The following is a 27,574-nucleotide window of genomic DNA, read 5'->3' as shown; positions in this document are numbered from 1 at the left end:
CTACATGTCAGATTTAAATCGTTTATTATCAAGACTTGCACGAACATCAATATTTGATTGAATCATTAACAAATCATAGAATTTATATCACACATCTGTTTACACAACTAACCAATTTAAATCGATGTCAAAATGTAAAAGTATATTATTATTGTAGAGATTTGCAAAATTCTTTCGAGCTAAACCCATACAACAATGATCACTCTCATAAATATAATGGTTACAACTTAATTTAAGTAATCATACTTTTCATGTTTGTCGCAATTTTTTAAATATCAAAGCTCATTTGAAAATCATAAAGGCACATGGTTAAATGTGATTTTATTTAAAGTTAGTGAAGACCATATTAACTCATTTACATATCTTTATGTATTTAATAAAATATATTAAGAAATATTTTTTTCTAACATTTTTTAAAAATTTGTTCGGTTTTCAGTGCATATTAGATTTGATATTAGTTTTTGGATATAACATTTTAAGAACAATTCGAGTATATAGGCCATGTCTAATAAAGTATGAGACTTTGATTTTCGAGTCGATTCCAAGTTGGGTCTTTTGGATAAGAATATTCTTGATTAATTATGTTAGGTAACTAGTAAGAAAATATAATATGTTGCAGACTTTAATAATAAAGTTTAAAAATAATTTCTGAAATGCATATGATACAAGTGTATAGTTATGCAACTTGGCATATTTAATATAGTTACCAAAAAATATGATTACAAAAAAAACAAATATAAAAATTAAATTTCTCAAAAAAATTAAAACAATAAATGTACCCACCCTTAATTAAATTAATATTAAACACAAATTTTATTACAAAAAAAACGCAAATATAAAAATTAAATTTCTCAAAAAAAAATTAAAAACAGTTTATCATCATGGATTGTATGTATGATGATGAAAAAGTGAGCACTAAAAGATGCACTATACCAAGATTTTTTTTTTTTTTGAACTTTATTTGAAAAGCGTTACGGTTAAATAATAAAAAACATAATTAGAATTTGTATCATAGTGATTTGTATTATTGTTAACATGTCAAAATTTAAATTTGAATCTAATAAATAGAATACAGTTTTTAAAAAAGAAATGTAACTACTACCTAATTCTTTATTCTTTTGAAAAAAAATTAAATGAATAACAAGTAAAAAAAATATTTTCTATGTAAAATAAGGTAAAAAGAGAAAATGAGAGAGGGGAAGGGAATGCGGACATCTATTCTATTAAAATATGATAATAACCTATTGATAAATGTTATATCCAATTATACCGGTTATACTGTTATATTGTTTTGGACGCTGGATTAGTTTTTACATTAGTTTTTACATTTAGTTTTTACATTAGTTTTTACATTAGTTATTTTAAATTTCTGTATAGAAAAATAACTGTAAACTATATGTACGATACAACATCACATAACCATATACGAAAAATTAATGTATTGAAAACTACGCTAGTCAGTAGTAGTAAACTATTATGTATTATGTTGTATCATTACATCGTTCGATAGATAAAATAATGTGTCAGACTTTGAATCTAATAACTTTAATTGAAATTTTAACATATTCTCATATATTTTTGGTTGTATAACATTACATCGTGTGTTTAGTCAATGTATTTATTATATTTTTTGGTTTTTCGTATATGTGTTATAATCTGTTTTTAGAATTTGATTAGCGGATTCTCATTAGATGTTAATGTTCAACACAATTTTTTAACTGTTAAAATAGTGATTATAATGTTAACAATGTAACACATAATAATTTTTTGATGTTGTTGTATGATATTTATAACTAGGGTCGGACCCGCCCTACGGACGGGTAAGCAAATGAACAAAATAATAAAAATATATTTTAAATTTTAATGGAATTTTTAGTTTATTTTAATTATAGTTTTCACTATTTTTAGTGCAAATTTTACTATTTATTAAAAATTATATATTTGTTACTATATCAAAACAATTTATAAAAATATAACTATTTTACGTTGTTCACAATATTTTCTTTTCTAGAATTTAATAGATTTGTAATTCATTTCTTCTTAATTTTATAATTTAAACAGTTCGAAAAAGAAAAGCCAATTTATTATTTTTTAAGAAAAATGCAAATAGCATAAAAATATGATATTAATTAGGGTAAACCCGCCCTACGGGCGGGCGAATAAATGAACTAATAGTACAATTTTTTTAAAAATGTATAATTTATTTTTAACTTAAAATTAGTATTAACTTTCATAAAAAAAGTTTACAACAATTTTACTATTCATTTTAGAAATTATATACTTGTCTAATTGTATATTGTGAGTCTTCCTCTTTAAGCATGAAAAAACAAATTTCTCCATTGCTAATGTGCTGTTTAACCAATGTTGTAAACACGTTTCAGGAGAAGATGTGTAAATGTTTGGCTTAGTTTCCACACCCAAGGCGTATTTGAGGTGGGTGTTAGATGTTTAGCTGCTAATGTTAAAGCTTATATGAAAAAAAAAGTTAAAGCATATGGTTGCTTGCTGTGTGTCCTTGGAGATTGCAAACAGGTGAATATTTAACAGTCTCCGGTTGACCTGATTGGAGTTATCTTAGAAGAGTTAATGAGAAGCTGGAATCTGGCAGTTGGTTAATCCACGAAGGAGTAACATTTTCAAAGAAACAGGGCGACCAAAATGTATGCAAAGATAGTGGTGAAACACATTTTATAATCTGCCACGTCACTTTGTCTGACAGATTGTCAATATAATCATTTGTCACTACACTGTGAAGACTAAATTCCCTTAGGATTCTTACTTAGGCTTCTAAAGGGATTTGAGGTCACATCCCTGTGAAACTTCATAGGTTAACTTCACTCGAGTTTTTGGATCTAAGCAATAAGTTTCTGTTTGGATCAGTACCACCCAAGTTTTCAACAATGGTAAAGCTTGAAACTTTCAGATATGATCATAACTGAAACGAAAATATATGGTACATTAAGTTAATAAGCAAGTTTAAGAATCTATATCTAAAGAGGATGATTAATTTTTTTTTGCTACACTGTAAATATCATTAGGATGAAAGGTTTAGGTTTACATAAATCCTTTTTTTGTGAAACCTTGGCAAAAAGAAAATAAACGTTTACTGAGAAAAAAATAAACGGCATGATCAGGAAACATGTTGCACTTCTTAACCATCTCTTGAAACTTCCCTCCATCCAGATGCATTGTTATCTGATCCACAAAACCAAATTTTCATGATCGATCTTTGTGTTGCATACATTGTCTTTGTGTTGCATACATATATGTAACATTTTTACTATGTAGTCATACCTTTTTCAGCCATGATCAGAGGGTGTAATGGTGGGGGCATCATCAATGGCAAGCTTGAGTTCCTGCAACTCGTTGAAGTTCAACCATGGCTTCACCCACAATTTTTCTTCGTAAAGCTCCTTCCCAGCCTCAATGATCTCCAGGGACAGATGATGCATGGTTCCTGCTACAACTTCTTCTTTCGTCTTGACCATTCACACAAACTCACCAAAGAATTCTACGATTGGAAAAACCCAAAACATGAATCGAAATGAAAAGAGAGAGATATCTCATCTGCTTGTTACTCGAAAACGATGAAGATGATATCTCATCTGCTCGTTATTCGAAATTTTACCTACAGATTTCTTTGATCAGACCATCCAAACTCTGTTGTTTCCTTTTCCCGTTGGTGCTTTAAAACTTCAATACTGAATATAAATTGAAGTTAAGATTGCTCCGAGTAACTTCAAATCCCGTGTCAGAGTACATTGAACCCGCTTTGGAAAGATGTTGTAGGTATTCAGACGTGGTGGCTTGCATGAGCGTCAGCTGCAATACATAACCACAGTCAATCGAAACAAAAAACAGCTCCCAAAATTTGTGATAACTAGGTTTTGTATTTTTAAATTTTCGTTTTGTGTTTCTACGCCGGGAATACCTTACCTTAGCTTGTCCATACCCTTGAGCTTGCCACCGCTTCCCAAAATCTAAGGAGGCGACCTCGAGGTGCAGGTACATTGACCAGCCTTCAAATTTCAAGAAGATAATCGACAAAATTTGGTCTCGCATAAGAACCAGTAACAGCATGCATGGCAACAAACAGCAATTTATATTGCTCTTCCTCGAGATGTTTGGCGAGATAGAAACTGATCAGGAATCTAACTCGCGGGCCAGTGGTGGCCTGAGGACGTGGTTTTATCGATGTCGATAAGAGCTTGGGTCGTTTGGGGTCGTGCGGTAAAACTTGCTAAGAGTTTAAAGCTGAAATAAAGTTAATGAGGGTTTTAGCCACTTGAGGCTGAAAAAGTAAATCTTGATAATAGTATGAATTGTGGACAGTGCATGAAGAGTGTATAAAAAATCTTGTGGTTATACAAGTTTATGAAAGAAGCTGTGATGCGAATATAGTGACTCAATATGAACTTTGATAATTTAAAAGTTGTAAAAGTAATGCAAGAATATATTTTCTGACGCAATTTATGTGTAAATAGATTGAAGATAATTGTTTACCGATTTAGGCGCTTCCAGTCTTGGTGGCTGCGAGCTAGCGGAGAGGAAACGGTGTTTGATGTTCGATTATGTCTTCCTTGTAGTTGATGAGGGGTTAAGGTGGTTGTGGATTATTGACTCGATATTCGTGTTCAACTCACACTAAGCCGTCGCAAAGCATATTACGCTTCCTGACATTTTTGGTCTTGTTTTTTTAAAGGAAATATTGTTTAAACAACATGAGATCTCTAAATAGTTCTGTATGGCTTGTCCATATCTGTCATTTTCTTTTACAGAAAATGATTCCTATGTCGGGAGGAAATGTTTCCATGGTTGGGAGCTTCTTTCATATGATATAGATAAAATGTATTCGCTTCTTCTAAGGATGTGATCAAAGTAGGTCGAGATCACTTGAGGCCGGGCTACTTCTGCAGTGGACGGTTATTTTTCATAAAGAAGTGGGTAGATTGTTATTCATCGCTCTTTCGAAGATCGAGCTTATCTTAGATCGACATCAATGCTTTTAAGAAAGCGTATCGGCCCATTCGACGTTGTTTTCTAGGAACAAGATTCTTTACCTGCTCCTCGAGTTACCTAAGCTCGTCGGAGAATGAACTCGATGCCTTTATCAGAGAAGGGCGATCTGTCGACCCTTTGTGTCTCACAAGCTCATTAGAGATCGAGTTCGTTTGTCTTTTAATTCAGATGTGAGATCTGTTTATGCTCAATGTTGGTTGGATCTGTGTCTTACACAGATCATATCCAAGTGCTTCATGTTGGATCCATTTATAGCCATTGGGCTTTAATGGAAATTATGAAAAATAAATGACATGGGCATGTGTGTTCAACAGCCCAAAAACAATAATAATGAGAAGAAGATACTTGTCCCACATCGGTGGGAACAAGTAGAAATGAGGTGTTTATATATGGTCACTTGATATCATGTGTTAAACAGCTTGGAGAGAGAGGAAGGCTCCCCACGCGCGCGCCGCCGCCGCCGTCCGGCCGGCTCGGCTCGGCTCGGCGTGGGCATGGGCTTGGGTCTTGGGTCTTGGGTCTTGGGTCTTGGGTCTTGGGTCTTGGTGGAGGGCCTCCGGCCCGATAAAAATATTTTTTTGGACCAAGTTAAGCTCAACATTTTACCATTTAAAATCTCAAAAACAACATGCATTTTATTTTGAAACGACAAGCAGTTTGTCTAGAAAATAAAAACGTCATGATGTTTATCATCTCGAAATATTTAAACGAGATAAGAAAGAGAGAGATAGCGAGTCTTGGGGAATAAGTTCGTAACTTGAACTTCCCGAGATCTTTGCCAAATCCCCACTAACAAGCGCACGTTATGCAACAGTTACGGGAAGTCGCTCTTCGTCCATCTCTTTAAATACAACTCGTCTCTCTTCTCATTTCTCTAATTTTTTGACACCTCAAACCAACAGCGAAAATCCCTTAGCGTAAGTCTTAAATACGAGAGTGTTTCGTAGAGTTTATAGTTCGATAGGGCGATCACGAGTGAGGCGTGATTCGTCTGCCATGGTTGTATCCTGGGACTCTATATTCGTACAGTTCCGTCTCACTAACGGAGCGAAAATTTTGAGTTAAGGAAAGAGATCATATCTCGACTCCATGTCTCTTTGCGAATACGATTTCTTATCGTTCTTGTATTCGTTTTTACATTCGTTTCTTTCCTTAACATCGCTTTTATTTTATCGTTTATGTCAGTCCGGTTTTCCGGCTTCCACAACCTTAACTCAAAATCGCTTTACGTTTAAAGCTCTAATCGGGTTGAAAAACGATTTATAAAAACGGGTTTTGGAACCGTGTTTGCGATTTGCTTTCCAGCACTTCCGCAAAACGTTTGTTCTTATTTCATAATCGTGTTTGCGATTTGCTTTTTAGCACTTCCGCGAAACGTTTATTGTTTATTTCATTACGCTTTGCGGATTGCTTTCTAGCATTTTTCGCAAAACATTTTTGATACATTCTTAAAACGTTATATACATGAATCGTTTCAGTAACCGCTTTCTTAAGTGAGTTTGTGAAACATTCTAATTCTATAAAAATGGTTTCTGCGAATGCTTCTAAGCGAGTTTGCAAAACGTTTTCTTAAGACTTATATCGATATGATTTGGTACAAACACCAAAAATGAACATTGATTTTAAACTATTATTTTTCTTTAAAATAATATGTTATTTGTTGAATGGAGTACTGATTCGTCTTCATGGTTTTCTCTACAGGAAAAACAATGACGAACGATTACAACATCCCCATTGATACCACAGATGTCATTCAGACTCCACTCAACGCTGCAGCAACTGATGCAACTGGAGTCACAACTGCTGCAGCAACAACGAGCACTATCCTCCCTGCGGGAAATGCTGCTGATGAAACCACTCGCCGTAGCCTATTCGGTGCTGGTCTTTATCAGATGGGTTCAGTATCAGCAACTGCAAGTGGTCCGGTGGCAGTTCAAACTCCTCCGGCTGTACCTAGCTTGTTCACTCAAGGACTGATGCCATACAAGTTTGATGGCAAAGGCTTCAAAACGTGGCAGAAGAAGATGATGTTCTTCCTGACAACGATGAAACTGGACAAGTTCATCCAGGAGGGCAAGCCCCTGATTCCGTACGGGATTGATGATGTTCACAGTCTTGCAACTGTTGACATATGGGTACATTCCGACTTCATCTGCAAAGGTTACATTTTGGGTCGTCTCATTGACCCATTATACCGTGTCTACTGTAAGATCCCCACGGCGAAAGAGCTATGGAGATCACTGGACAAGAAGTACAGAGGTGAGGATGCTGGCTGCCAGAAGTATGTGGTCTCAAAGTTCCAACATGCTTCTCACTTCTAGTTTGAGACTCCAAGATTTGTTTCAGCAGGGTGTCAGTGCTGCTCTCTTGAGGAGCAGAGGAACCAGATGAGGGGTTTTGCTGAGGTTGATAGCTGCCTTGCTGGTTGTTTCTAGGCGGATAACCACTCTGTTGGTTGTTGGGATAGGATTTCTGTTGGTAGTTGTTGTACTGAAAGTTGGGCTCTTTTTTGTACCAGCTACCATTGTTGTTGATGAAACACAGCTCTTCCTGACCTTCCAAACCCTCAACCTCATGGACAACAGGTGGTGTCTCTTGGCTTGGGTTACCAACAAATATCTCCATCTTCCAATAAGAGGTTTTATTGAGCTTTTTGGCAGGAAGAAGGATTATGGTCTAGTCAAATATGTGACCATATCGTGAAGAAATGACGAGCATATAATTGTCTTTAAGAGCCGTGCTCCTCTTCTTTGGAAACTGAAGAACTCTGGTTTCTCGACAGCTCCTTGATAACGAGATCTTGAGAATTGGATGCACTTAGTGTTTATACACAGTCAGAGCGTGCTCGAGGTACTGTATTTTGGTCTCTTTAAGATTCTTCCTCGCTTATGATCATTAATTGAGCAAGGGTATCTGTTTCATGTATGCCAATGTTGTTTTCTTCGTCATCTAAGCTGTCCAAGACAGTATCAGCGATTTCTTGGCTTTGTGATCTGTTTAATCAGGATATTTGGCATCCTTCGGACTTACGCCACATATCGTTGATATTCGTTTCAATGTATCGGTTTGGTTAGCAAACTTTCCTCGTGTTGGGCGGCCATTTGACCGGACCTGAACTCAGGAGGTCGGACTATCGTAACTCGTCGAATTTATTTTATCAGTAATAGAGATTTGATTAAGCTTAGGTCGGAATCGAATCTCATGTGTCGTTCCTCATTTATGATCTAGTAAGATCGATGCCTCCGTGGTGTGATGGCTCGTTTGTTGCGGTTTCGGACACATATGAGATGGATCTGTTTTCGTGCTTACAAGCCTTAGATCGATTTTTAGTAAAGACACGAAGAAGAGACAGGGGTTGAGATCGATGATTGCAGTCATCTCTTTCTTCTGGGGCGGACCGGTCTGCTCGATGATCTAGGTGAAGTTCTGACTTTGATCTTCGCGTCGTTGGAGAGATCAATTTTATCGTTTCATGGTTTAGTAGAATCGATGGCAGCGGAGGTCAGATCCATTCTCGTGCTTTCAAAACGTAGGATCGGGTTCCAAGCAAGGATGTCTTTTGTCTATCTTCCCTATAGTCAGCGCCAAAATGTAGATCCTAAAATCTACACTAAGTATTTGATAGTTTTTATTTGTAAAATCTACACTAAGTATTTTATCCTCAGAACACAACGATAGAATTGGGTTCGATTCGTCGAGAATGGACTTTGTTCTTTGTGCCGAATAACATCGAGATCTCGAAGAAGAGAAGGATCGTGACTGAACTCGGGGTCGAGCTGTCTACGTACCCTCGACGAGGGATCAAGTCTAAATGTGGTTCGATTGTCATCATCTCGAGTGAGATGTCGTTAACTTTATCCTTGGAGGAGAGTTCGTTTATATATCATAGCGGCTGATCTATAAACATATTTAGAGATCGAAGTCGGTTAATAAGAACTCTCGTCCTCATTTATTATAATTATCAGAGTTCGACGTTGCAGGCAAGAACTCTCGTTGTTGAAGATTACGGAGACGTCTTCTCATTCATGAGTGTCGTGACGTTTTTGACTTGGTGTCATGAAATAAATAATCTAATATCTCTCTTTCTCGTTTGGTAATTGAATAATGGAAGAACTGTTTAATCATTACATGGGGGCCATGTTCGAAAACGCGGCGGCTAGACGTGAGTACTCGCCGGAAAAACAGTCGGCGGGGTGGTGCCGCCGCGATTATGGTAAAATCGGTTAATAACTCGGAATTTAAAAAAAAAAAACTCAGATTTGTGTTCATTGTCAGATTGAAATCAAAGATCGAATGATAGATTAGAGTAATATAGCTTAAATCGTTCAAAAGAAACGTAGAAAAAGAACATAAAACTTGTTTAAAATGGCTGACGGCCGAATTAGGGTTACAGAACCCGCAAGTGGAGAAGATGAAGGAAGGAATTGTCCATTTTACCCTTCATTTAAGTTAAAATAAGAAAAAAAAATTCCGCAAGACGGGATTTCGAACCACTGACCTGTTTTGTAATTATAAACATATTTAACCACTGAGCCGAGTGATATGTTTGTATATTAAACGAAAGTAAAACTATATATCTTTACATATAAGCATAATAGTTCTAAAATTACTCCCCGATTAATCTCCGTGTAATCCCCGAATAACTGATTAGGCGCTAGGCCCAGGTGAACCGAACGCGTTACGCCTAGCGCATTTTCGAACATTGCATGGGGGTACCGATTAAACCATGTGTTGCTGAGACCAAAGTCTCTCTTTCTCTTCATGTTTCTTTATTATTTTGTTTATATGCTTTTTCTCTCTGTTCAGGTCGTGGAATCCCCTTCCTTGTTAGTGATGTTAAGAGTTTTCAAGCTCCTAAGACAAATGTTGTAGTATAGTGATTGTCGAACCAGTTCAGAGGGATGTCAAAGCAATGAGAATGCAAGTACTCACTTAATCTAAGTGCAACCAATGATTTAGATGAGTTTTAAGCTATGATTAAAACTAAAAAGCAATAACAGAATGATACTTTCTTGACTAAGGGAAAAGAGAACTCATGGGCATAGGGATTAGACCTTGGGTGATCAAGTTTCGAACTAAGGATGACAAATGGTCAATCAAACTATCGACCTTAAGCCTAGACACAATTCTAAGCAAGCTCTATGTCTAGATGAATGCTCATTTGCTAACATATCTCAAACATCAAATGTCTTTGGTTGAATAATATGAAAGCAATCATTACTAACAAGTCTATTAGCTATCTTAGCACCTTTAACAACAAATGTCTTTGGCAAAGTATACTAAAAGCCTAGGAGAGTTGTCTCAGGCATTTCATCAAACACCTTTTGGGTGGGAAATGTCTATTGATCACCCTTTGAGTGGCCAACTCAGAAGATGCATTATGAATACTCTACTAGCAAGGAACAAGAATGATCTACACTAAAACATCCTAGAACTAACCTAATCACCCTTGATCTCCCTAACCCATGAATTCAAAAGGTGATTACTCACTAATCTCCATGATTCCTCTTAAACCCATATTGGATTTCAGATTGATCATGTAGAGAAATAGATAATAAATCAACAATAACACAAGAACATAACAATCAAAATCCAAGAGATGAACTTCTCAAGAGAGTTTTTTGTGTATTTCTCAATAGATCAAAAGATTATCTGCCTTGGTGGCTACCAAAGATGTTTAAAACATAGGTTTTAGAAATGTAAAACGTGCATAATGAAATGACCAAAAGGGCCTTAAGTAAAATAGAAATCGACCCAACAATAGACGCGGAGCGACCTCGGCATGTCGCTCCGACAAGTCGCTCCGGCCTTCGGGAGCGACCTCAGTGGGTCGCTCTGAGAGGTCGCTCCGGGCTTCGCTTCATGTCGTCTCGCCATAGAGACGCGAGCGACCTCGGGGTGTCGCTTTGGGAGGTCGCTCCGAGAGGGGTGTGAGATGCGAGCGACCTCGGTGCGTCGCTCTGGGCAAGTCGCTCTGGGCTTCCAACGGGATGAATATGGCGAGCGACTTCACGGGGTCGCTCCAGCTAGGTCGCTCTGAGAGGTGCTTTGGAGCGACCTCATGACGTCGCTGCGGAACCTCGCTCCCATCCTCTGCTCGTCCAATGATCACCTATTTCACCTCCTTTGAGCGCCAAATGCATCCAAATGTCCCCAAGAACTCCATGTGGCACTCCAACACCTGATAAAGACTCATGTATGCAAAATGTAACCTAAACATGGCTAAATCCTAGTCTATATGATCAAAATGCACATGGACGAATGGATAAGATAATGGAAATATGCAAGATATCAATTCCCCCAAACTTGTTCTTTTACTTGTCCACAAGTGAACTTTCTAGAACTCATAGGGAGAGAGGTTTGAAGGTGAGAGCTCATAGCCAAAAGAAACACACAAAGCACTCAAATCAACATCTAAATTCAGCATTAGTACACCCTCTCTTATTATACTCTAGCTTCTCTAGGCCTATTCAACTCTTTTCATCCCTACACTCATCATCATGCATTCACACATGCAAATCAGCCAACTCTCAAGTTCATTAAGCATAGCATCAAGTGAATTCTTGCAAATGGTCAATTAGTCCAAATCATTTGGTTGAGTAAGGGAAAGCTTTTATTCAAGTGGGTCAAGAGGTTCAAAATCCATGATCTTTTAAAGTGGTTTACTCTCAAAACAAGTAGCCTTGACATTGCACATAATATATCTAAGAAATGGATCAACTCATGCATACAATGCTCAATCTCCATTGTTCTACCCTTTTCCCAAATATACAATTACACAATCATTCCCAAATGTCAAACCCAACTCACATCTCTCACCAAAAGATCCTAAGAACTTTAACTCCTTCTCTTTGAAATCTACAAGAGAGATTTTCCACAACCTCAAAACATTACTTAGCTCCTAACAACTTTGCTAGCCCCCTTTTTCTTTCTTTTTCTTATCTTTTTATATTCAATTTTTTTTTTTATGTGGGGGCCAAAACTTTTCATAACTTGAGCTAAAGGTTTTTCTACTTATCCCAATAAGACAATTCACTTAAACACAAAGAGTCATTTCTTTTCCTTTTTTATTGCTCCCAAATCATAATCACAACTCTCACCCCCTACCTATAGCTAGACAATAGAGTGCCCAATCTAGCAAGAATGAAGATCAAGCATTGTCATTCCCGATACTCTCAACATTATGCACATGTAAGACTTTCCGAAGAAGGCCTCACTCATCAAACAATGAAAGCTTAAAGGAAGGGAAAGGTTTTGGGAGTGGTCTACCACTAGAGTTTGTCAAAATAAGATTGACATAAAGGATGTGACAACTCAAGTGTGTATAGCCATGACTCAGTACACAAGGGACCATGAGCAAGAAGCATTAAGTTCGTTCAGTTCAAATAAGGTTGTAGTTGGCTTCAAAGACTGAGTTTCAGCAATCAACAAGTTTCAGGAAGAGTCTTCAAGGCTCGAAGCATACAAGTGTTTTTGAGAGGTGCATAAGCTATTCAGGTGCAAAGTAATGTTCTTTACAAGGCATTTCAAACCATTGCTCCCAATGCAAGTAAATGCAGCCTATATGCTCTAGACTCTCCTAGAAATGCCAATGATGCAAACTAAATGATTTTTTTTTTAATGCAAATATATATTTATAATGCAATGCATGAGACTCAAAATCATCAAAGCAAACGTGATCAAATACTTGGTACCTCCCCCAAACTTAAATGACACAGTCTCTATGTTGTCAAGGAGAGAGAGATACCCAAAAAGAGAAAACTAATATGCAAAAACGAAATGGTATATACAAGGGAAAGTAGTGGGTTACCTTCTATGGAGAATGAGTAGAGGGAGATGCTCCCTCCTCGTCGTCCTCAGGTGGTAACTCTTCAAGGTGCTCATCAGTAAGAGTGCCCATCTCTTCAATGTAGAAGGCTTGCCCGAACACAGTTGGTTTCTTCATTTTTTCCTTGATGTCAAAGTGGAGAACATGCCCTTTACCCAAATGGAGATCAATCGTGTCATCTTTCACCTTAACAATTGCTCCTGCTGTAGCTAAGAATGGCCTTCCAAGAATCAATGGGTCCTGAGCCTCCTCACCCATCTCAAGCACCACAAAATCTGTAGGTATCTCATACCTTCCAATCTTCACAGGTAGGTCCTCTAAGATGCCCACAGGGTACTTCACTGAACGATCAGCTAACACCAGAGAGAGTTTACACTTCTTGTACTGAGTGAATCTAAGCTTCTTTGCAACAGATAAAGGCATCACGCTGACACTAGCTCCCAAATCGCAGAGACATTTCTCAAATACCATAGGTCCAAGAGCACAAGGTAGTGTGAAGCATCCTGGATCCTCTAACTTCTCTGGAACATCAAGCCTTTGGATGATGGCACTGCACTCATGGGTAAGAATCATCATGCTTTCCATTTCCTTCTTCTTTGCAGCTACAACATCTTTCAGGAACTTGTTGTATTGAGGAATCAACATGAAAGCATCGATGATGGGCATTGCAACCTGAGCTTCACTCATTTGCTTCTCAAACAAAGCCTTGTACTTCTCTACCAGCTGCCTCTTGAATCTACTAGGGAATGGTAGTTTGGGTTCATAGGGAGGAGGAACAAAAGAATTCTCACTTGCTGGAGCAAGAACTTCACCATCCTTCACTGTTTTCTTCTCTTCCCCAACCTTTCCTTTACCTTTGGCTTCCACAATCTTCTCCAAGATTTCATCATTGATTTTCTCATCAACAATCACCACTTCATCATCTAAGTTGATGGCCACCTCTTCACCTAGTTTCTCAGCATCCCTGGTGAGGGTTGTAGGAGGTAACTGCTTACCACTCCTAAGGGTGATAGCTTTGGCCTCCTTGGGGTTTTGGTCAGATTTTCCAGGTAGAGATCCTTGCTGGCGAGTATGGTGAGTGTTCATGGAAGCAAACTGATTCTCTAAATTCTTGACTGTAGAAGCAAGATGTGAGAACTTGTTGTTGAGCTCATTGTAGCTCCCATCAATCTTGGAATGAAGGTTCTTCAACTCATAACCAACATGCTTCTCACTTCTAGTTTGAGACTCCAAGATTTGTTTCAGCAGGGTGTCAGTGCTGCTCTCTTGAGGAGCAGAGGAACCAGATGAGGGGTTTTGCTGAGGTTGATAGCTGCCTTGCTGGTTGTTTCTAGGCGGATAACCACTCTGTTGGTTGTTGGGATAGGATTTCTGTTGGTAGTTGTAGTACTGAAAGTTGGGCTCTTTTTTGTACCAGCTACCATTGTTGTTGATGAAACACAGCTCTTCCTGACCTTCCAAACCCTCAACCTCATGGACAACAGGTGGTGTCTCTTGGCTTGGGTTACCAACAAATATCTCCATCTTCCAATAAGAGGTTTTATTGAGCTTTTTGGCAGGAAGAAGGATTATGGTCTAGTCAAATATGTGACCATATCGTGAAGAAATGACGAGCATATAATTGTCTTTAAGAGCCGTGCTCCTCTTCTTTGGAAACTGAAGAACTCTGGTTTCTCGACAGCTCCTTGATAACGAGATCTTGAGAATTGGATGCACTTAGTGTTTATACACAGTCAGAGCGTGCTCGAGGTACTGTATTTTGGTCTCTTTAAGATTCTTCCTCGCTTATGATCATTAATTGAGCAAGGGTATCTGTTTCATGTATGCCAATGTTGTTTTCTTCGTCATCTAAGCTGTCCAAGACAGTATCAGCGATTTCTTGGCTTTGTGATCTGTTTAATCAGGATATTTGGCATCCTTCGGACTTACGCCACATATCGTTGATATTCGTTTCAATGTATCGGTTTGGTTAGCAAACTTTCCTCGTGTTGGGCGGCCATTTGACCGGACCTGAACTCAGGAGGTCGGACTATCGTAACTCGTCGAATTTATTTTATCAGTAATAGAGATTTGATTAAGCTTAGGTCGGAATCGAATCTCATGTGTCGTTCCTCATTTATGATCTAGTAAGATCGATGCCTCCGTGGTGTGATGGCTCGTCTGTTGCGGTTTCGGACACATATGAGATGGATCTGTTTTCGTGCTTACAAGCCTTAGATCGATTTTTAGTAAAGACACGAAGAAGAGACAGGGGTTGAGATCGATGATTGCAGTCATCTCTTTCTTCTGGGGCGGACCGGTCTGCTCGATGATCTAGGTGAAGTTCTGACTTTGATCTTCGCGTCGTTGGAGAGATCAATTTTATCGTTTCATGGTTTAGTAGAATCGATGGCAGCGGAGGTCAGATCCATTCTCGTGCTTTCAAAACGTAGGATCGGGTTCCAAGCAAGGATGTCTTTTGTCTATCTTCCCTACAGTCAGCGCCAAAATGTAGATCCTAAAATCTACACTAAGTATTTGATAGTTTTTATTTGTAAAATCTACACTAAGTATTTTATCTTCAGAACACAACGATAGAATTGGGTTCGATTCGTCGAGAATGGACTTTGTTCTTTGTGCCGAATAACATCGAGATCTCGAAGAAGAGAAGGATCGTGACTGAACTCGGGGTCGAGCTGTCTACGTACCCTCGACGAGGGATCAAGTCTAAACGTGGTTCGATTGTCATCATCTCGAGTGAGATGTCGTTAACTTTATCCTTGGAGGAGAGTTCGTTTATATATCATAGCGGCTGATCTATAAACATATTTAGAGATCGAAGTCGGTTAATAAGAACTCTCGTCCTCATTTATTATAATTATCAGAGTTCGACGTTGCAGGCCAGAACTCTCGTTGTTGAAGATTACGGAGACGTCTTCTCATTCATGAGTGTCGTGACGTTTTTGACTTGGTGTCATGAAATAAATAATCTAATATCTCTCTTTCTCGTTTGGTAATTGAATAATGGAAGAACTGTTTAATCATTACATGGGGGTAACGATTAAACCATGTGTTGCTGAGACCAAAGTCTCTCTTTCTCTTCATGTTTCTTTATTATTTTGTTTATATGCTTTTTCTCTCTGTTCAGGTCGTAGAATCCCCTTCCTTGTTAGTGATGTTAAGAGTTTTCAAGCTCCTAAGACAAATGTTGTAGTATAGTGATTGTCGAACCAGTTCAGAGGGATATCAAAGCAATGAGAATGCAAGTACTCACTTAATCTAAGTGCAACCAATGATTTAGATGAGTTTTAAGCTATGACTAAAACTAAAAAGCAATAACACAATGATACTTTCTTGACTAAGGGAAAAGAGAACTCATGGGCATAGGGATTAGACCTTGGGTGATCAAGTTTCGAACTAAGGATGACAAATGATCAATCAAACTATCGACCTTAAGCCTAGACACAATTCTAAGCAAGCTCTATGTCTAGATGAATGCTCATTTGCTAACATATCTCAAACATCAAATGTCTTTGGTTGAATAATATGAAAGCAATCATTACTAACAAGTCTATTAGCTATCTTAGCACCTTTAACAACAAATGTCTTTGGCAAAGTATACTAAAAGCCTAGGAGAGTTGTCTCAGGCATTTCATCAAACACCTTTTGGGTGGGAAATGTCTATTGATCAACTTTTGAGTGGCCAACTCAGAAGATGCATTATGAATACTCTACTAGCAAGGAACAAGAATGATCTACACTAAAACATCCTAGAACTAACCTAATCACCCTTGATCTCCCTAACCCATGAATTCAAAAGGTGATTACTCACTAATCTCCATGATTCCTCTTAAACCCATATTGGATTTCAGATTAATCATGTAGAGAAATAGATAAGAAATCAACAATAACACAAGAACATAACAATCAAAATCCAAGAGATGAACTTCTCAAGAGAGTTTTTTGTGTATTTCTCAATAGATCAAAAGATTATCTGCCTCGGTGGCTACCAAAGATGTTTAAAACATAGGTTTTAGAAATGTAAAACGTGCATAATGAAATGACCAAAAGGGCCTTAAGTAAAATAGAAATCGACCCAACAATAGACGCGGAGCGACCTCGGCATGTCGCTCCGACAAGTCGCTCCGGCCTTCGGGAGCGACCTCAGTGGGTCGCTCTGAGAGGTCGCTCCGGGCTTCGCTTCGTGTCGTCTCGCCATAGAGACGCGAGCGACCTCGGGGTGTCGCTTTGGGAGGTCGCTCCGAGAGGGGTGTGAGATGCGAGCGACCTCGGTGCGTCGCTCTGGGCAAGTCGCTCTGGGCTTCCAACGGGATGAATATGGCGAGCGACTTCACGGGGTCGCTCCAGCTAGGTCGCTCTGAGAGGTGCTTTGGAGCGACCTCATGACGTCGCTGCGGAACCTCGCTCCCATCCTCTGCTCGTCCAATGATCACCTATTTCACCTCCTTTGAGCTCCAAATGCATCCAAATGTCCCCAAGAACTCCATGTGGCACTCCAACACCTGATAAAGACTCATGTATGCAAAATGTAACCTAAACATGGCTAAATCCTAGTCTATATGATCAAAATGCACATGGACGAATGGATAAGATAATGGAAATATGCAAGATATCAACTCCCCCAAACTTGTTCTTTTACTTGTCCACAAGTGAACTTTCTAGAACTCATAGGGAGAGAGGTTTGAAGGTGAGAGCTCATAGCCAAAAGAAACACACAAAGCACTCAAATCAACATCTAAATTCAGCATTAGTACACCCTCTCTTATTATACTCTAGCTTCTCTAGGCCTATTCAACTCTTTTCATCCCTACACTCATCATCATGCATTCACACATGCAAATCAGCCAACTCTCAAGTTCATTAAGCATAGCATCAAGTGAATTCTTGCAAATGGTCAATTGGTCCAAATCATTTGGTTGAGTAAGGGAAAGCTTTTATTCAAGTGGGTCAAGAGGTTCAAAATCCATGATCTTTTAAAGTGGTTTACTCTCAAAACAAGTAGCCTTGACATTGCACATAATATATCTAAGAAATGGATCAACTCATGCATACAATGCTCAATCTCCATTGTTCTACCCTTTTCCCAAACATACAATTACACAATCATTCCCAAATGTCAAACCCAACTCACATCTCTCACCAAAAGATCCTAAGAACTTTAACTCCTTCTCTTTGAAATCTTCAAGGGATTTTCCACAACCTCAAAACATTACTTAGCTCCTAACAACTTTGCTAGCCCCCTTTTTCTTTCTTTTTCTTATCTTTTTATATTCATTTTTTTTTTTATGTGGGGGCCAAGACTTTTCATAACTTGAGCTAGAGGTTTTTCTACTTATCCCAATAAGACAATTCACTTAAACACAAAGAGTCATTTCTTTTCCTTTTTCATTGCTCCCAAATCATAATCACAACTCTCACCCCTACCTATAGCTAGACAATAGAGTGCCCAATCTAGCAAGAATGAAGATCAATCATTGTCATTCCCGATATTCTCAACATTATGCACATGTAAGACTTTCCGAAGAAGGCCTCACTCATCAAACAATGAAAGCTTAAAGGAAGGGAAAGGTTTTGGGAGTGGTCTACCACTAGAGTTTGTCAAAATAAGATTGGCATAAAGGATGTGACAACTCAAGTGTGTATAGCCATGACTCAGTACACAAGGGACCATGAGCAAGAAGCATTAAGTTCGTTCAGTTCAAATAAGGTTGTAGTTGGCTTCAAAGACTGAGTTTCAGCAATCAACAAGTTTCAGGAAGAGTCTTCAAGGCTCGAAGCATACAAGTGTTTTTGAGAGGTGCATAAGCTATTCAGGTGCAAAGTAATGTTCTTTACAAGGCATTTCAAATCATTGCTGCCAATGCAAGTAAATGCAACCTATATGCTCTAGACTCTCCTAGAAATGCCAATGATGCAAACTAAATGATTTTTTTTTTAATGCAAATATATATGTATAATGCAATGCATGAGACTCAAAATCATCAAAGCAAACGTGATCAAATACTTGGTACCTCCCCCAAACTTAAATGACACAGTCTCTGTGTTGTCAAGGAGAGAGAGATACCCAAAAAGAGAAAACTAATATGCAAAAACGAAATGGTATATACAAGGGAAAGTAGTGGGTTACCTTCTATGGAGAATGAGTAGAGGGAGATGCTCCCTCCTCGTCGTCCTCAGGTGGTAACTCTTCAAGGTGCTCATCAGTAAGAGTGCCCATCTCTTCAATGTAGAAGGCTTGCCCGAACACAGTTGGTTTCTTCATTTTCTCCTTGATGTCAAAGTGGAGAACATGCCCTTTACCCAAATGGAGATCAATCGTGCCCTCTTTCACCTTAACAATTGCTCCTGCTGTAGCTAAGAATGGCCTTCCAAGAATCAATGGGTCCTGAGCCTCCTCACCCATCTCAAGCACCACAAAATCTGTAGGTATCTCATACCTTCCAATCTTCACAGGTAGGTCCTCTAAGATGCCCACAGGGTACTTCACTGAACGATCAGCTAACACCAGAGAGAGTTTACACTTCTTGTACTGAGTGAATCCAAGCTTCTTTGCAACAGACAAAGGCATCACGCTGACACTAGCTCCCAAATCGCAGAGACATTTCTCAAATACCATAGGTCCAAGAGCACAAGGTAGTGTGAAGCATCCTGGATCCTCTAACTTCTCTGGAACATCAAGCCTTTGGATGATGGCACTGCACTCATGGGTAAGAATCATCATGCTTTCCATTTCCTTCTTCTTTGCAGCTACAACATCTTTCAGGAACTTGTTGTATTGAGGAATCAACATGAAAGCATCGATGATGGGCATTGCAACCTGAGCTTCACTCATTTGCTTCTCAAACAAAGCCTTGTACTTCTCTAGCAGCTGCCTCTTGAATCTACCAGGGAATGGTAGTTTGGGTTCATAGGGAGGAGGAACAAAAGAATTCTCACTTGCTGGAGCAAGAACTTCACCATCCTTCACAATTTTCTTCTCTTCCTCAACCTTTCCTTTACCTTTGGCTTCCACAATCTTCTCCAAGATTTCATCATTGATTTTCTCATCAACAATCACCACTTCATCATCTAAGTTGATGGCCACCTCTTCACCTAGTTTCTCAGCATCCCTGGTGAGGGTTGTAGGAGGTAACTGCTTACCACTCCTAAGGGTGATAGCTTTGGCCTCCTTGGGGTTTTGGTCAGATTTTCCAGGTAGAGATCCTTGCTGGCGAGTCTGGTGAGTGTTCATGGAAGCAAACTGATTCTCTAAATTCTTGACTGTAGAAGCAAGATGTGAGAACTTGTTGTTGAGCTCATTGTAGCTCCCATCAATCTTGGAATGAAGGTTCTTCAACTCATAACCAACATGCTTCTCACTTCTAGTCTGAGACTCCAAGATTTGTTTCAGCAGGGTGTCAGTGCTGCTCTCTTGAGGAGCAGAGGAACCAGATGAGGGGTTTTGCTGAGGTTGATAGCTGCCTTGCTGGTTGTTTCGAGGCGGATAACCACTCTGTTGGTTGTTGGGATAGGATTTCTGTTGGTAGTTGTTGTACTGAAAGTTGGGCTCTTTTTTGTACCAGCTACCATTGTTGTTGATGAAACACAGCTCTTCCTGACCTTCCAAACCCTCAACCTCATGGACAACAGGTGGTGTCTCTTGGCTTGGGTTACCAACAAAGTGCAGCTGCTCTTGTGTGGCTTTATCAGCAAGGAGGATGTCTATCTTATCCTGTAGAGCTTTCAACTCTTTCCTCGTCTGCTTATCATCTGTTCGACTGCCTCTGTCGTGGTCTCCACTGTAGACTGCATCACTCTTTACCATGTTGTCAACCAGCTCCTCTGCATCTTCCTCAGTTCTCCCCAAGAAGAACCCATTGCTAGCTGTATCCAGTCTGGCCCTGTACTTAGGAAGAGCACCACGGTAGAATGTGCTCAGCAAGCTCTCCTTAGAGAAACCATGGTGTGGGCATTGAGCTTGGTAGCCCTTGAATCTCTCCCAGGCTTCACTGAAGCCTTCCAAGTTCTTCTGTTGAAAGCTGGAAATCTCATTTCTCAGCTTAGCAGTTCTTGAAGTAGAGAAGAACTTCTCCAAGAATGCTCTCTTGCAATCATCCCAAGTGGTGATAGAGTCGCTGGGTAGAGACTTCTCCCACTGACGTGCCTTATCCCCCAAAGAGAAAGGGAATAGCTTGAGCTTTAAGGCATCTTCGGACACACCATTGGTTTTTGACAACCCACAGTAGCTGTCGAACTTGTCCAAGTGATCAAATGGGTCCTCTAGAGCCAAGCCATGATACTTGTTGTTCTCGATCACGTTGAGGAGTCCTGACTTGACCTCAAAGTTGTTGGCTGCCACAGCTGGTGCTTGGATTCCCAGTCTATGACCATGAATGTTAGGCCGGTCATAAGTACCAATGGGTCGAGCTGCCCGCGGTTGGTGTTCTGCCACTTGCGGTGGATTTGCCATATCAATATCCAATCTCTGCAAGTGGGCTTGTTGTTCTTCTTCTCTTCTAGCTCTAGCACACTCCCTCTCGAAAGCTCTGATGTCTGCTACTATTGGAACTAGGTTTGCTGGACCCCTGCTCCTCAAGTTCATACACCTGAAAGTGAAAGGTAGGTGAAGAAGAAGAATCAGTAACAAAACAAAATTAAAATGACTTAGTCTCAAGCAAGTGACTAAATCTCAATGTTTAAATCTACTCAGAATTTGGCAACGGCGCCAATTTGATGTTAGGAGTTTTCAAGCTCCTAAGACAAATGTTGTAGTATAGTGATTGTCGAACCAGTTCTGAGGGATATCAAAGCAATGAGAATGCAAGTACTCACTTAATCTAAGTGCAACCAATGATTTAGATGAGTTTTAAGCTATGACTAAAACTAAAAAGCAATAACAGAATGATACTTTCTTGACTAAGGGAAAAGAGAACTCATGGGCATAGGGATTAGACCTTGGGTGATCAAGTTTCGAACTAAGGATGACAAATGATCAATCAAACTATCGACCTTAAGCCTAGACACAATTCTAAGCAAGCTCTATGTCTAGATGAATGCTCATTTGCTAACATATCTCAAACATCAAATGTCTTTGGTTGAATAATATGAAAGCAATCATTACTAACAAGTCTATTAGCTATCTTAGCACCTTTAACAACAAATGTCTTTGGCAAAGTATACTAAAAGCCTAGGAGAGTTGTCTCAGGCATTTCATCAAACACCTTTTGGGTGGGAAATGTCTATTGATCAACTTTTGAGTGGCCAACTCAGAAGATGCATTATGAATACTCTACTAGCAAGGAACAAGAATGATCTACACTAAACATCCTAGAACTAACCTAATCACCCTTGATCTCCCTAACCCATGAATTCAAAAGGTGATTACTCACTAATCTCCATGATTCCTCTTAAACCCATATTGGATTTCAGATTAATCATGTAGAGAAATAGATAAGAAATCAACAATAACACAAGAACATAACAATCAAAATCCAAGAGATGAACTTCTCAAGAGAGTTTTTTGTGTATTTCTCAATAGATCAAAAGATTATCTGCCTCGGTGGCTACCAAAGATGTTTAAAACATAGGTTTTAGAAATGTAAAACGTGCATAATGAAATGACCAAAAGGGCCTTAAGTAAAATAGAAATCGACCCAACAATAGACGCAGAGCGACCTCGGCATGTCGCTCCGACAAGTCGCTCCGGCCTTCGGGAGCGACCTCAGTGGGTCGCTCTGAGAGGTCGCTCCGGGCTTCGCTTCGTGTCGTCTCGCCATAGAGACGCGAGCGACCTCGGGGTGTCGCTTTGGGAGGTCGCTCCGAGAGGGGTGTGAGATGCGAGCGACCTCGGTGCGTCGCTCTGGGCAAGTCGCTCTGGGCTTCCAACGGGATGAATATGACGAGCGACTTCACGGGGTCGCTCCAGCTAGGTCGCTCTGAGAGGTGCTTTGGAGCGACCTCATGACGTCGCTGCGGAACCTCGCTCCCATCCTCTGCTCATTCAATGATCACATATTTCACCTCCTTTGAGCTCCAAATGCATCCAAATGTCCCCATGAACTCCATGTGGCACTCCAACACCTGATAAAGACTCATGATGCAAAATGTAACCTAAACATGGCTAAATCCTAGTCTATATGATCAAAATGCACATGGACGAATGGATAAGATAATGGAAATATGCAAGATATCAGTTAGCTCCAAGGCTTCTTTTATATGAGAGTAAAGCTGTTGCAAGAAACTTGTTGTTTGTTGCACGTGCTCCTCTTCTTTAGCTTTGACTCATTCTTTATAACTATCGATTCCAAGATATGTGGAGAATAATCCTCTTGATCTTTGACTCAATAATTCTCCAAAGAACCTCGGGCTTTATGGACCGACGTCGCGTTACGAGTTCTCCTCAGCCTGTTTAAGCTTAACCCGAGGTAGTCGTTAACCGGTTTTCTTATTCTTTTGGCGGGAGGGATTTAGTGCTAAATCATGTATCAACAGTAAGGAGTAGGCATGAAAATAAATTTATTAACTTGAGAATGCAGAGTCTAGTTGAAATTTGAAATACACATAAAAATATAAACCAGAACATGGTTTCACTGAGAAGTTGTTGAAGTTATTGGTAATGTGAAAATTGAAAAAGCCTGTAATGCAACATAACAGTGAGAGTGTTCACTGGACTGTCTAGTCTTTGCGTGTCTTCTTGGCAGATCTCCTCTCCTCTTAATCTATTTCTTCCTCTCCAGTGTTACTGGCATCAACAGGGGTCTCAACTGAATCATAAACAGTAGCTCTTTCTCCATCAACCATGGCAGCAGCAGTGCAACCTCTTATGGTCCTTCATTACTCTCACAAACCCTAACATTGCAAAATATAAAAAGAGGTGACAGTTTTTTTTTTTTGATAAAAGATAAAAAAGAGGTGACAGTTTAGAGCAGCATGTTGTTTTATTCTTAATAAAAAAATTAGTGCTTACTTCTGCAGTTAAGCACTGCTTGCGCCACTCCTTGTCAAAGTAGAAATGAGTGCCTGAGGTAGCGTTGAGAGAGAGAGAGAGAGAGAAAGAGAGAACCTTGTATTTTACACCGACCATACAACAGAGATCATAACTAATTAATCAACAGAACCCAACTATATATAATACAGAACCCGGAATCATCAACATTCTCTAATGGTCGTGGTAGTTGATGGTATGAGATTGTTTAAACTATAGTCTAACTTAACTTGGTCCGAAAAAAGAAAAAAATATTCTAACCTAACTTATTAATCAGTAACTCGTCGAATGCCGAAACCATCAATCAATACATAATAAGTAACCAGGAATCATCAACATTCTCTACCGACAGTCGTTTGATGCTCAGAGAATTTGTAAAACATAGTATAAGAAGCTATAGAAGGTTAGATTGGGACTATATATTAAAAATCTTAACATGGCCGAGCAGCTCACCTCCAACCAACATAGGGCTAATATTGATCGCCAAAACCACCTTAGCAGCTGTAGAAATTACTTATCTACTCTGATATTAACCATCTTGAGTTGTCTGAGTGTGATCATTGTATGTTGTCCTGATATCGGAAACCTCACCAATGATGCCTGTTAAAAAAGGTTATCTGGTATAAGATCTATGAATACTAACATTAACTTATAACAGACGGAGTACAGATGAAGACATACTTGGAAGCTCAACATTAGTATTAGCTAACGGCATGAGTTGATCAACAGATTGGAACCTGAACATCTCAGTAGGGATCAGATTAGCAACTGCATGCACTTCAACCATATTTGTAAACTTGTTTAGCCGGATAGCCACAGCAGAAAATCCAAGCTTGAAACGGTTGTTGCTTCTAGTCACATCGAATCCACTGAGCTCATACATAGCTCCCTCTCTAAGAAGTTCTCGGAATGTGTTCAGACGATGGACATATACAGATGCTTGGATGAGAGAAGACTGCGAAATAAGGATATATTTAATCAGAAGCTAGAATCCGATGACATAACAACGAACGAAGACGTAAAAGAGAAACTGGTAAAAATTCATGACCATCCAAGAGAAGCATATCAACACCCATTAGTTCACCACTCATCTTAACATTCCTCCCTTCCCAAAATCGGAGAAGGCATGCGAGAACGGTTCGAGTTATGTGTAGGAAACGGAGAACTGGGAAGTAACCATCAACCCTGACCCGCTTATTTATAGGTTTAAAAAATGCTTAGAATCCGAACAGATCGAACTCTGTGAAGGAATGAGAAGTAATGGAGAGCAAATTAACTGAGCATAAATGAAAGGCTTAATGACTTAAACATAAAGAGTGATGAAGACGTTTCTCAGATCTCGTGTACGAAGAAGAAGCAGTGATTAGGATTATCAGGTCGCGGCGTTGAAGACGAAGAAGCATGGTCACGCCTGGCTCTGGGCCTACCATAAAGAAACCCCAACTAAAACATTATAGTAAGCCCAACAAATGTTAAGTTATGCTTCCATCGATAGAGGCCACAAAGTCACATATACAAAACAAACGACAAAGCCCAAAAATACAAACCGTAAATGATTATTAAACGCAGGAGAAACTGTGCTGACGTGGCGAATTCTCCTTGACCTAGTTTTTTTGGTAGCAAAAGGAAAAGAAAATAAATGTATACTTTATATTAGATGTACGTTTAATATATATATATATATATATATTATTTTGTAGATGTGTAGTTATGTAATTGAATCTAGTTGACAATCATTATTTTTTTATTAGAAGAAGGTTTTTTAATTACAGACATCTATTTAACAACCGTGCGTAAAGTCGATGGTGGCTATTAATTAGTTGGGTTTTTTGTCCGTCTAGCAAAATTGTCTGGGTATTAGAATAATTTAACAATTCTCATTTAGTTCAAATATTGTCATGATTAAAAATTGAAGTTTCATTAGAGAGCTTAGTGAGCAAACTACTTTACAGATACAAATAATTTAAAAGATTATTTACATATTAAAAGTTTGAATTAGGCACGGATGTTCGATTTTTGGTTCGGTTCCGGTTCCGATTCAGTTTTTTTGGTTTTCGATTTTTTGGTTTTAGTGATATAGGAACCGTTCGGTTATCTATAAAATTCGGATCGGGTCCAGTTCGAATCTTTCGGTTTTTGGTTGGGTTTCGGGTTCAGTTTTTTTGGTTCGGTTCCGGTTTCGGTTCGGTTTTCAGTTCTCAATTTTTATGCTCATGCCTAGTTTAAATCACTTCTTGGCTATTAAAAACAGAAATTTTGATGCAGTTAAGATTAAAATGTTTACAAAAATATATTAAATGTAAGCTGTGTTGTCGAGTTTTCGCATGTTGATTAAGGTAAATAAAGTATGTTAAAAGCTAGGTTGCATAGAAATTCGGATAAATGTCCGGTTCATGTTTCAGAAGCGTTTCAGAATCATATATTTTTTGGAAACTCGTGGAAATACATTAAAATTTTATTTTCAAAATTTTTTTTATATTATAACTCCATGAAAACTTGCGTTACGATTTTAGAAATTCACGATAATGTTTGGGAAACACGAAAAAAAATTATTTATAAAAAAATTAAAGATATATTTTGTAAATATTAATAAATATAAGGATATATTTTGCAAAGAACGGAATATTTTATATTTGTGCACACTATTCTTCATTTTCTATCAAGACTAAGTTTTTCATAGATGATCCCAATCATGTATGATATGTTGGAAGAGATCATTTTGATTCACTAGATGAGATTAATTTTTGGATACTTGAGACTAAAATTCTTTCTCTCGATGAATTTGAGCTGAAAGCGGTTATGTTTGCTGGAGCTAATGAAAATAAGGTTGAAAATAATGTTATTAATTATTGCTGGAGCTACATAATATTTATATATTGAATTTGTATTATTTTGAATCTTTTTTTTATGATTTTGATATTTAACTATTACTTATTTTATTTTGTAGGTTATCTGTTGGTTTGTATTCTTAGATACATTAAACATAAGAAGTTAACTGTACTCTTATTAATCAATCACGCACATTATATATATTACAGATGTTACGAAAATGTTTTCATTCCAATTTTTTTTTTCTGTATTCGTTTTCGATTCTTAGCAATTTAGATTAAAAGTTTCATCAAAAAAAATTTAGATTAAAAGCATCAAAACAAATAGTTTTCTAGATAAGCCCATATATAAATAACTATTTGCTTTTCCTGGAACGCATTTTTTGGGATTTCAGTGGCGGTGATTTTTATTTAATACGTTAATAGATGATAATCCGCGCACATGCGCGGAGTATGTTTTTTATAATAATGTTTGTTCACTAAATGGTTTTAACATTTTGCAACACTGCATTCTTTATCGATTGTAAAATGACGAATACAAATTTTGGTTTCTTAAATGTATAATCGTTGTTGAAGAGTTAACGAATTACATCTCATTTTAATTACTTTTAAGAATTCATATGCACAAAAGGAAATTAAGTTTTTCGGCTGACACAAATCACTAAAACCAGATATGCGACATCGATAGTAAAATGACGAAAGAGGATTATGTTTTTTGCTCTCGATTTTTTTACTATTGACTTCCAATAAGTATTTTATTTTCTACCTCTAAAATTGTGCTTTCGTTCTCATTTTTGTTTACATTAATTCGGTGAGTTACATAAGTGTCAATTTAAAAAGATGGACATCTGTAAAAATTAGTTTCGCTCCAGATACATATTTAAGAATCAAATTTTTGAAAAAAACTCACCGACAAACTCTATTCACAGATTAGTG

General features: G+C 38.4%; 1 long non-coding RNA gene and 1 other non-coding gene across 2 annotated transcripts; one reads left to right on the top strand and one right to left on the bottom strand.

Moving 5' to 3' along the window:
* Nucleotides 1–2,936: 2,936 nt before the first annotated feature.
* On the bottom strand, nt 2,937–4,425 carry LOC106364829. Its single transcript, XR_001273335.3, has 4 exons — nt 3,937–4,425; nt 3,629–3,822; nt 3,295–3,511; nt 2,937–3,195 (listed from the first exon to the last, which is right to left on the bottom strand). It is a non-coding gene; the product is annotated as an uncharacterized LOC106364829 (long non-coding RNA).
* A 16,356-nt stretch (nt 4,426–20,781) lies between these two features.
* LOC125582587 lies at nt 20,782–20,888 on the top strand. The gene has a single exon (XR_007320044.1). It is a non-coding gene; the product is annotated as a small nucleolar RNA R71 (small nucleolar RNA).
* The last annotated feature ends 6,686 nt before the right edge of the window (nt 20,889–27,574 follow it).

The sequence above is a fragment of the Brassica napus genome, chromosome C2 (assembly GCF_020379485.1).
Source record: "Brassica napus cultivar Da-Ae chromosome C2, Da-Ae, whole genome shotgun sequence".
In the NCBI taxonomy this organism is placed as follows: Eukaryota; Viridiplantae; Streptophyta; class Magnoliopsida; order Brassicales; family Brassicaceae; genus Brassica; species Brassica napus.
Note: the sequence above shows the minus strand (reverse complement) of the source record. Positions and strands in the feature narration are given on the sequence as shown.